The sequence below is a fragment of the Etheostoma spectabile genome, chromosome 24, assembly GCF_008692095.1.
Source record: "Etheostoma spectabile isolate EspeVRDwgs_2016 chromosome 24, UIUC_Espe_1.0, whole genome shotgun sequence".
In the NCBI taxonomy this organism is placed as follows: domain Eukaryota; kingdom Metazoa; phylum Chordata; class Actinopteri; order Perciformes; family Percidae; genus Etheostoma; species Etheostoma spectabile.
In genome coordinates this window covers 1,050,851-1,062,780 of record NC_045756.1, presented here as the reverse complement: position 1 = coordinate 1,062,780, position 11,930 = coordinate 1,050,851, and the positions used below count along the sequence as shown (strand labels likewise).

The 11,930-nt window shown below is 40.8% G+C and overlaps 1 protein-coding gene across 6 annotated transcripts in view; it reads left to right on the top strand.

Moving 5' to 3' along the window:
- Positions 1-3,278: 3,278 nt before the first annotated feature.
- LOC116673879 (poly(rC)-binding protein 3) overlaps positions 3,279-11,930 on the top strand; it is a 23,107-nt gene continuing 14,455 nt past the window's right edge. For 5 of the 6 annotated variants that reach the window (XM_032506230.1, XM_032506229.1, XM_032506228.1 and 2 more), the window contains exon 1: positions 4,907-5,177. The gene's annotated coding sequence lies outside the window, so the exon portion shown is untranslated. Of the gene's footprint in view, positions 3,509-4,906; positions 5,178-11,930 lie in introns of those variants that run through there. The other variant, XM_032506227.1, reaches the window with a different exon arrangement.

Genomic DNA, 11,930 nt, shown 5'->3' with positions numbered 1-11,930 from the left:
TGTTCCTATGACACAAGAGTGCTGCAGTTATGGCTATCGGGGATAAAGTCAACATCAAAAGAAGATGGTAAGATGTTATCAAAAGGAAAAGGGTTCTAAGGGGCGTCTATATTTCTTTTTAGATTACATTCATTTGTGTGCAAGTAAAGCTTCTTTTCTGCGTGTTTATTGTCTTTTTCATTCACACGCCACAAGAACATCTGAATACTCTTTTATACAGAGCCTTATGGCAATTTTCATTTTAATATGTTGTGAAAAATATATTGAGTTTCACATCTTCATTTAAAGGGGTGATACAAAGATTATATTGATTATTTCCCACTGCTCCTTAAGGTCTCCTAATCGGGTTTGTAACGTTGTTTGGGCTGAAAATGGCCCGGTTGGTATCATGTTGGCCCTTATGCATCCTTGTGAATTTCGTCACACCACTTATATTCCAGCTAACCTAAGGTCTTACAAAGCTGACACTTGTGTCCGATTTCAATGTAATGCATTTTTGTGAATTTCAGAGGTCTTGTTCGGGGGAGGCTAGCTAGCTCTCATTGACAGAGCTACATCCAGTTCACCACCGGTCACCATCAATGAGACTCGCGGACAAGAGGCGTTTATTTCCCCGATCGTTTGATTAAATAACTCACATATAAATTAAAACATTAACTGGAACCTGTGGTAAGAGATTGCGGGCGTAACAAGCTAGCTGACCGCGCTCTCACTTTTTGCTCATCACTTTTTGTAAAATGGTACATATTTGACCTCTACATAGTTGATTTCTCACATAAAAAAAGTCTCAGAAGAGAATTTAGTAATTAAATAGCAGACGGACAATGTATAAAATTACTAAGCTGACCACAGGTCAGTAGTGTATCCTATGTAAATGCAATATTATAATGTTCATCTGCACTGCTGACTGTTACTATAGTAACGACTGTTTAATCGCATCTTTTGCACACTACCTTTTTGCACTACCTACATTTCATTTGCACTGCTGACTGTTATTTATATACAGACCATTGTTTACATTTACATCCGCACTACCGTACTTTAACTGTAATATGCAATACTTTCCACCGCACTTTAATTCGGATAAGTTCTGCCCAAACTTACCTATTTCATTGTATATTATGCTGTTTGCACATATCTGTAAAAAATTTGAATTATAGAATATCACCAATTCCTAGCTGTAAATCTTGCTCACAATACCTGTTATCTATTTGTATTCATAGGACAAACCCATCTGTAAAACCTGTATAATAGTATTCTTTCTATATTTTTTATCTACATATCCATGTCTTGCACTTACGGAACCATTGTATATCCTGCACTTACGCTATTGCACTTGGTAGACCAAAACTGCATTTCGTGCCTTGGACCTGTACATGTGTAATGACAATAAAGTTGAATCTAATCTAATCTAATCTAGTGTATCCTATGTAAATGTTGGGGTGTGACAAAGACCAGAGCCAAATAAGCAGGAGCCACATAGTTGACGTCAACTATGAGCTTTGTTGAGATTCGCCCGTTTTCAGCAGCAGCTTCAAGGTGAGATTTGCAGAGGACAGAGGTGTCAGTGGGATTTTGAGGTTGTATGTACATGTCATATTTACCCACCAAACTGTCGTTATTCAACTATGACAAGGTAAAATCGGTTTTGCATTCTATCACCCCTTTACGGCAGCAGAGGTCATTTACTTTAAGAAGTTCAAAAGACCTTAAATATGCAGACAAAGAGTTTAGAGTACACCTTAAAGCTCCCTCCAAGAAGTAATGGTTGGGGTTCATCACCTTCATCCAGAATGACATATCTCAACACAACAACTACTGGAGGGGTTGCCATGTGATGTTGGACAGAGATTCCTGGGGCCCAGAGAATGAATTCTAATGACATGAGTGTTCCCCCCTGACTTTTACTCTCATGCCACCATGAGGTTGACATTTACTTTGTATGGGCCGATGCAGAAAATCAGCTTTTACATAATAAATAAACACCATCCTTTTACAGATTCAAGGAGCCAGGCTGCAAGAACGAGACCATTCAAGATTAAAACTGACATTTTCGACAAAACACAAACTTGTATTCTGTCTTCTATAGTCTGCCACTGGTTTTATTTCTCTGCTCTTCTTCTGCTCTTTCTAATCATTTATTCAATCCGTAATTTGTTGAAAAAGAAATGATGAGCAGTGATAACAGAAGCTCGTGCCAAAAACCCATTCAGGGTTTGAATCCTAGATGAAAAAAATGGATCTACAACACAAATGTGATTAAGTTCAGCGCTGAACACAACTGTTGACGCTTTTGAAATCTTTGGATACTGGATAAAAGAAGGACAGGGAGTTACATTGTTAACTAATAAAGCAACATATCAGGCTTTTTTTTAAAATACTTTTCTTGAGGGAAATAATTTCCTACGTGAAATCTTGCTATTTTACACAGAAATTTAGGCAAAATGCTTCATGATTTATGTGTAACAGTTCTTGGCGCCATACTCATAAAGAGGACAACTGCAAAGGTATATGTCAAGTGTATATAAACAGCCCTAAATCACAGTTAAAGCCCCAAATAAGACCCAAGAGAGCCGCATTATTAACCAAACAACAACCGAAAGGCCCAAAATATCTTAGAGATCAGTGCCTCAAATATCTATGTACATTTCATGACTGTATAAGGGAGGATCCTCATTTTCCAAAGCTGAAGGTTGATTAGTCACATCAGTGATGGGGACAAACGGTAACTAGGATATCGCTGATCTCGTCTATGATATAAGACCAATCAAAGCAATTTCTAGGAATTGTTTTTGGACTGACACCCATTGCATTGGCTGGCTCTGGTCTGGTCTCTGACAGTCAATGGTTACATGCTGTTGGTTACTAATGGAAAATCCTCATTGATTGTAGAGGAACAGGAACAGTTTAAAGCCAATATGACCCGTCACTCTTTTACTCCCTTTTTTACACACATCACTTTCTATTCATAAATTGTAGAGTTTCTTAGACTATTTTCTTAATCTTAGTTGTAATCTTACTTTCAGTTACACATGAAAAGGTCAAATGTACGAAACCTTTAACTTTTTACTGTAAAAATGACCCATTGGTGAAATGTGTCAATTTTACTTTTGCTCAATGGAATCCACCACTTTAATTTTCACACTACATTGGTACGAATGAGGTCAAGTCATCCCCCTTTTGTTTGCCCCTCTCCTGCATCCAACCATCATTTGGATTGGCGGTCACTGATCTACCTCACGCTCTCCTTCACGCCCTTCTGCCTCCATTAGGACCCTGGCACCCTGATAGGACACATGGGTTCTGTGATGACATGCTCTAGTACGGGTGGGGGGGTCTGTGCAGTTCATCACCTTGCTGGAGGCCATGTGCGGGGGGGGGTTAGACCACTTATAGGACCCTGGGAACTGCCCCAGCCCTTAGTGTGCCCACAATCTGCCATCTTGGTCCTAAACTCCCAGACTACACCTCCTCTCTTCTGATAAGGCGCTTCCCCACATCTTAACCGGTAAGCCGTTTGACCTTTGACCTATAGACGTGCTTTGTTAAAAAGGGCCTGAAAGAGAATCTTTTGCCATCAAACCATTTTATTTATTTTTAAGGTTTAATCCTCATATAAAAATCTTCAGCTTCCAAATACGATCGAGTCAGTGGAAAATGATTTATTATTTTAGTTTTTTTTTTTTTAGATCACTTATTATGGCCCTCTAAACCAATAATACTGCTCCATCAAACAATATTTGACAGATAAGTCACTTCTCAAAGACATTTAGCACTAACAAATATTACATTTTACTCACTATACAAGAATGTTGTGTAAACTAGTGTTCTTTCTGCAGTGAACCAACCAGTCTTGGTATTAGGTTGAAGGTGAGAAACAGTGTAATTAAAAAATAAAGCAGATTTCCTCCAACACAACGCTGTTTTTTACCACACTCGTGCGCTGCCTCTTCCGTTTCAATGTGGAGCAGATTTAATGCTCTATTTGTAGTTTATCCCATGGGCCATTTTACAGTCGGGTGGGTAGGTAAAGGCATGGTTACCATGTTGTATAGGTACAAATAATTAAGAGCACATGCAAAGTGGGGGCCTCATTACAGAGCCTTTAGTCTGATATAAGACTTGATTTTGCATGGAGAGCATCTGTGCCAGACGAAAACACTGAATGTCGAGGTGAAACACGTTGTCGTTCATTGTCTGCATCGCCCCTAATCCAGACGGCATAACTCCACTGTTTGCTTTCCCCTGGCAGCTCCCTTAAACGTTCTGCTGTCATCCAACCCTAATAATGTCAGATTAAGCTCTGCACACAACCGTCCATCTGACATGAGGGCTGGATTTGTGCTGGATTGGAAAATCTGGATGAGATGCCTCCAAAGCTCTGTAATTCTGCACACACACACTCCCAGATAGAAGCAGATTAAAAAGCAGAGGACCAAAGAGGCTGCAGAGGATATGCATGCCACGGTAACGTGTTGGTGCACGGTGTCTGAGTGTGTGTTTGCGTTGACCTCTACTTTTTTGAGGTGTTTAGTTGCATCAAAAAGTTCATCAACTGTCTGAGTGAGGTTGCACATAAACAACTTTTAGCAGCAGTACTTCAGTGTTTTTAAATCTAAGATATTTGAACATAGCTGGGTTATTTTTGTGCCGCTTGTTATGTACAAAGACAAGGACGATGGCTTGGTGGATTTCGGGGGTGCTCGACCCTCCCCTGCGATAGACAGGAGTCCCGGAGGCAATACTTCTGATTCAGACCACCTCATCCCCAGACGTGCCCCCACAATGCCCACGTGCCTCACTGGGCATGTCCCCCTTTTGTTGCAGCTGAAGGAAGGGGGGCGGCCGACAGGGGGGTGGGTGATGGTCACCCAGATTACTCCTCATCATTCGGCCTATTTACAATTGACACCAAACAGTACGAAAAACAGTATCGCAACGCAGCAAGTAAAAGGGTGCTCTTTGAGGATGCCAGTCGCTTTCGTTTCATCATATAATTTTGAGAAGTGTCACGTGTTCCTCTGGTTGCTCATGTGACCCTGCGCTACAAACCAATAGAGTGGCACCGTTAGTCCTGGGCAGAGCGAAGAGGAAAAAAAAATCATTTTCCCTTTGCGATTTTTAATCTTGCAACGCCAAAAGTGGACGTCATCTACTGTATCCTGCGCTACATAAAGGTAAACTCTCTTTTTTAATGGCTCTTATGGAGAATCATTTGGTAAATCCTACATTAGCATGTGCATTATTTCCTAGGATGCTAGTATTAAAATGGGTCATTTTTATTTTTTATTTTTAGAAAACACTGTTTCCGGACTTCCAGAAGCATAAAACTGTTGAAAACTTGCATTAAATACAGCTCCGTGCTGAGCCGGGTAATGCCGTTCAATAATTAATTAACTTGATAACTTACCCACTGTCAAGAGTAATAATTATCCTGATAATGAGCTGTGACAGTACGACTTATTGACTCGCTCTCTAATTTGGTTATTTGAAGTAGATCGAGTTAACATTTTCCGAAGTTATCCTCAGCTCGCCCAAATAAGCCGACTGCATACAATGTGGAAATATTTTGGTTTCCCCCAGAGAATAGTCAATTTTATGGTCAGTCGATTTTGCTTTCGGGGGTCTCTTGATTATCATTGTTTGGATGTTCATTGTCTTGGCTTAGATTCAAGCATGAGCGATTTTATTGTTGAAGACTAATCCCTCAACAAGGAACATGAAACACCACCTACTGCAAACTATGAAGCTGGACTGACCTTTTTCACTGTAAAACTGATAACACGATGGTTAGGGGAATTGATACATCAGTCCCCCCCTTCCCACCCCTAGACTATTATTCCAATTATCGTCACACTGATAATAGCGCTGCTGATGGCCTTCTTCTCGGCTAGTTATGGACCAAAAATGTCATTCGTCATTACCTCAAACGCTGTGTTCGACTTGTAACATGCCAATATGTAACTGCTTTGTCTGGGTAAAGAGCAGTGCAAGTCTGGGGTGCTCACAAACCTCTGGTCCTGATGTGGGTGACAACACTAAAATAGAGCATTGACTGAAAGGGGTTTGGTGAAAATGACGGTAAACCAAAGAAAAGGGGATGTGCTTTGGACCCGTTCTGCGCGACTGCTCGGCAAAAGCTTTGCGTACGGAAGCCATGACTTTGTGACAAGCAGTAATCTCACGTTACAAATTGTGGCAAATCTAAAATGGCCGACTCAACGCTCAGCTCTTAGCACCGCATTCCCAGCACAACATGGTGTGCCTGCATCGTAAAGCCCTTTACACTGTGCCACTGCCAGCACTGACTAACTGGAAACCCCCACCCCCCCACACTTTGACTATTCTAAGCCAACACGTAGTACTCCAAGGTACTTTTAAAGCTACTTGGTGATAGTTGGTCCCCGTGTCTTATTTGCCCTTTTCTTGCTCTGATTTGACTGGTTGCGCTGAGGATGTGGTGGCATCAGTTTTGATTGTGATTTAGGCTGAGCTATCAGGATGCTGGGCAGCTGATGTGGACTGACAGCTCTTGAGAGCACTGTCATAGTGGCGTATAGGAAGGCCGATGGGGGTAGAACCCCCCCCCCCCACACACACACACACACACACACATATTGCCGCACAACACCGCACCACATACAACAAAAGCCTGCGCCAGACGAGACGAGAGCTGCTCATATACCAGTAAACTGAGGGCCAAAGGACTCGGTGGAACTCCTCTCCTCCATCTGCCTACAGTTACTATTTCTGACAGGTCGCCAGAAATGATTTCTCCTTCACCCTTTGCTCCTCCTGCTCCTCAGATGTCCTCATCCCTGTTGCTTTCCTGGTCATAAAATGTTTCTCCAAAGAGGTTTACTCACTGTCAAAAATGAGTTGAAAGAGGCCTGAAAGTGAGAAGTTCCTTCATGCAGAACTGAGATGCTTTGAACAGATCGTGTGAAAACATATGGATCAATGAGGCCGCTCTCTGTGCTCCCCCTCTGATGCCCTACATTCACGCTAATTTTCCTTTTGTTCACCCTTAATTGGAGCACAAATATGTACGTAAGGAGATCTCCTCGGCCGTGGGTCAAACATATTGGCTTCAGTTCATTTACTGCGTCTGTTTGAATGGCAGTACAGTCAAGTAAATGTACTACCATACAGTATGTAAGCATTGGACAACATGGATAAGATACAGTACTTAATCCCATAGAGAGATTCACTAAGTAAGTACTACATTAAAAGTACTACATGCATATTATATCTTTACCACCACACACCATGCTTTTATTTGTTTAGAAAGGGGCTTGTGTTTGCAGTGAAATAGTCTGGATCAATGACAATTTACCGAATAATCGCCAGCGTATCAGTCGCCACGAGATCTTTCTCAGATGTCCCTCGCCTTGCAAACCTCTGTTGGTTTGGGGAAACAACAACAAACTTTGAGCTAGCAAGTTATTAGCTGAAGATGTCAATTTGGATGGTGCAACAAGGCAGGTCTGCTTGGCTCTTTCAGGGATTGATAGTAAAGTTTTACAAAGAATACGTTCGGGGCGTTTCCTCTCTAACTGGGACGTTTTGGGGCACATTGGCGAGATCTGCTATGGACAAAATACACACAGAGATACAAGGATAAGAAGAAATACAAGGTTTCACCATGTATCCAGCTAATTTAAATAGCTCACTTAAAAAGGTCACAGCACTGAGTTGGACACGTCATTCAATAGCATGTGAACAGTTCAGATGTACTCAGTGTGGGATGTATTGGGACTATTTTTAAGAGTCTGCTCAGCAGTATGACGGACTGAATCCTCACAGAAAAACTTGAACCATAAAAAATGACATTAAAATATCACATTTAGTGAGTTTACTGAAAGAAAAACTCCCCGAGACTTTGCATTCAAACGCATAATGTTCAATTTTCTGATTGAAGAAACATAGAACTGCACATAATAAAATATAAAAAACAAGATTCTCACTTGAAATCTATTGTTCAATATTGCTACGCATGAAAAATGTTGCTCTTCCTCTGCAGATTCATTGAGTGAAGCCTCGGCCTGGCAGCCGGGGCCCAGGCTCCGGTGGCCATTCATGGAGGGTTTTATATCAAAACATCATAATGACAAATCTGTAGATATGTGGATTAGGATGGAACAGATGACAGCGGCTTTGGCCCAGATTAGACGGCCGGCCGTCCATTTAATGATTTTCCTTACTGGATTTCAGATGTCTCTCTCTGTCAGCTATTCTGTTAACACCGGAACTGATTGTCTGGCAACATAATTAATCTTGTTTTAAAAATGATCTTACATGCCATATTCTTTTCATACGACTACAAAAAAACGTTTAAAACATGCATGAGAATTTACATTAATTCATTTTTTCCTTCTCTTTCAATTTTGCTATTTTTTAAAGTTGCCTTTTGGGGTTCAGTGGATATTTTTAGTGTCATTGAGCGTCTAAATTTACCCAGATGAGGATCTGATGGAATCATTGAATCATAGTTAATTTTAGAAATTACCATTTTTGCATTAAGTATCCAGTATTTGCAGTTTGCAGCAAATACTAAGTCTTGATGCATAGCTTGAGCAGTAAACATATTTACAAATGTCCCAAAATGTAAATTAATGAAAAAATACACAAATCATGCCCACAGTAGAGGTTGGAGCAGTTCCTCCATCCCTCATATACTGTAAATCTTAAAAGGCAAACGGCAACAGCTGTTGAATGATTAATCCACATTTTATACTTTTATGAGAGGCGCTGGGCTACATTTGTTTCTTGGCCACATACGCATCTCAAACCTGAATATATTGGCCATTTATTTTTTCTAAGTGACAAATGAAGGTATCAGGATATAAGAGAAACACGTCTTGAACTTTTTTGTTCTTATTCTTGAGATTTTAAAATACATGTTGCCAGTTTTTTTATGCTTCAAAACACTTTCCGGACTCAAACGACACTAGACGGAGTGAAGTGGACGTGCCAAAAGGGGCCGAAGCGAGTGACTGTCTCAGCTGTGCAGCGGCTCTCGACCTGAAGTGCGGGGCACAGGAACAGTTTTATATGCAGGGGAGTGCTGTAATGAGATGCTTCCATATCTGTATCCTGTACCCTGCCTTCTTTCTGTCAAAGCCAAGAGAATAATGAGGCAGATAATACTCAATATGTTATAAATAATGCACATTTCTACGTCTTTTAAACACTGATAGACTGAGAATAGCATCAGTGTTCAATAATCATCAATAACCCAAAGCCCTATCCAGCCTTCCTGCTCACCAAAGCATCTTCAAATTGCACTTTAACATGCCAAACATTGTCCCTTAACTTCACTTTGAGTGTTTTTGCATCACTTCCACCCCAGTGCCTCTGCACAAGGGCAGCATCTCCTCATTGTTAGGGAGTACACAAAGAAATAAAAAGAGACCAGACCTTAGATTCAAGTTCTTCAAGAGCAATGCACAAGTCTTTCTCTGTGGCGAGCGCCGAGCAGACGCAGGGAGAGACAGGAGGCGAGGGGAGGGGAGGGGGGGAGCCATTTTGTTCACTGCGTTGTCCAGCCGAGCGTAAAGCGTGATTAATTCAATAGCCGCCATAGAGGAGGAGGCTAGCAGCGCTGCAACACCGAGCATGACCCACTTTCCCCATCAGATGTCATGAAACATTCCCGGCCGTCCCTCTGTGTTCTTCATTTCCCCCTTCCACTTCCTGCCTGATTAACAGAGACACAGGGAGGACTGTTACAAAATCAATGCATGGGAAATAGGTTTGAAATGATCAGAAGTGGCCACAGAGCATGACGTTTAGTAAAAATATAAGCTTTAAGGTGGAGCTTTAAGGTGCCTTAACATAAAAAAACAACAACTGCCGATTAGCTGGAAGGTTTTAGCCCATTGGGGCAAATGATTCACGAGGCCTTGACCTAATTCTATTATGCTACAGGATGTATGAGTAAAATACAGTCTGGGAGGACAACTCTTCAAACGCAGCTCCTAACGCTGACCTCGTTGGTCTCAGAGGTCCAACAGACTCGTTTTGTTGACCCAAATCTACAGCTGAGTTTCTCTGTTGTCATCACAGAAAAGGAGACATGTTTATTCATCACTGGAAAAGCGAGAGAATCAGAAAAGGGTTTATTCCCTAAATAACTACACTTATGTGGAATATGCCTTGGTGACAGGTGCATACATAAACAAACATAATATGAAATAAACAATATAGAAAAAAAATGCTGTTGCATGAGAAAAAAAAAAAAAGAGGCTGAATGGGTCGAGTGCAGAATTTGCAAAGAAGATATAGTGTATGGATGGTAAGATGTAAAGTCCAGGATGTAGGTTAGTGCTAGAGTAATGACTAGGAATGGAGAGGAGGTAGGAACAGTGTTTCTAAAATAGAAATGAGAAAGCATGCACAAACATTATTTAGTCAAAGACATTTTGACTGAACGTCTGTTCTTTAAGCACTTCTAAAGCCTCAATTTGTAGCCTTAAAAGGGGGATGAACACAGTGCCATCTATCATCAGCGTGAGCTTGAACCCTGTCGTCAATCTTGGAGGTTTTTTATGTTCCCTGCCCTCCATTCTGCCCCTGGAGAGGACCGGCACCGCTGGCTCGGCTCTTAAACCCGGATTAAGGCTTTTTATGTAATCTGGTCTCCTCTGGGAGATTGGAGAGACAGCTGGCAACAGAATCCCTGTCCTCATCTCTGGACCCTCCGCTGGCCTCCAACCAACACATCCCTCCACCCTCAGCTCCACTCTCAGCTCCGCATGCAGCGCAGATTAGAGGAGGAATCATTTCTGGAGCCAGTGGTTAATGGAACAGCCATGCTCTTGCTAAGAAAAATGCTTTTTTTTTTTTTTTTTTCTCAACAACTCACAATAGGTTATAACAACATAGCAACTATTTAACTATTCTGCCATCTGGATTCCAGGGTCATTTTTACAGACTTTCACACTTTATTTAGCCCCTTTCTGTCCAGAGTCCCACATTTATGGGTTTTTTTTCTTTTTTAGCACAAACTCAGCTATAAATCTAATTTATCATTTTGCCAGTTTAATAAAATATAAAGCTGCCAGGAAGCTAAAAAACACTATTAAAATGTACAAACATTTTGTAATAATTCCTTAAAATATAACTATAGTACGGTTCAAAGTTGTAAAACTATTTTTTGATATTTCTACACAGCTACAGCAGAAACATGTTAACAATTACATTATAATAGAGTATACACATGAAGTGATTTTAGCTCCGTTAGGTCCTTCTGTGCCCGTCAATTGGGGCACAATAACTTTGATAATTGAAAATATCCAAGTTTACGTTCATAAACGTGTTACTCTTTACCTTTACACAATGATATAAAGTTATGTAATGATACAAAGTGCATAGTAATTTCAGTGAAAAAAAGGACTCCTCCAGCCTCTTAAAATGTAGTTTCAGCTTCTCAAATATGAATTTGGGGCGTTATCTTTAGCCGTCTATGACACTGACGTTTTAAAGTCAAAACAACCAAAGGGAAAATAAAAAGTTGCCGACAGTAAGACGTGTCTACAGTCCACCTACTTCACTTTACCCATCGCTTCAGTAGAATCAGAATCTACTTTGAGAATGAATTCATTCTTTCAGGTCATTTATGACACAAAACCACGAAGCCTTCTCTGGGTGCAGCTTCTTCAATGTGAGGATTCGCTGCCTTTCGGTTTTAGAACTGGCTGATTAATGAAAATTATTTGCAGCTGCTTTGACTTTAAAGTAAAACTTGGTCATGCTTTTAATGCATGGTTCATGACACTAACAAGAGAATACAACAGGACATCCTTGTTGAAAAAAAGACTTCCAAAACTTATGTCATGTTTTGTCCTTTGGCTTAAAGCACTGAAACAACTTTTAGTGGCTCAACATGTTAGGCTTCTTGTTTCATCCATCCATCCATCCATCCATCC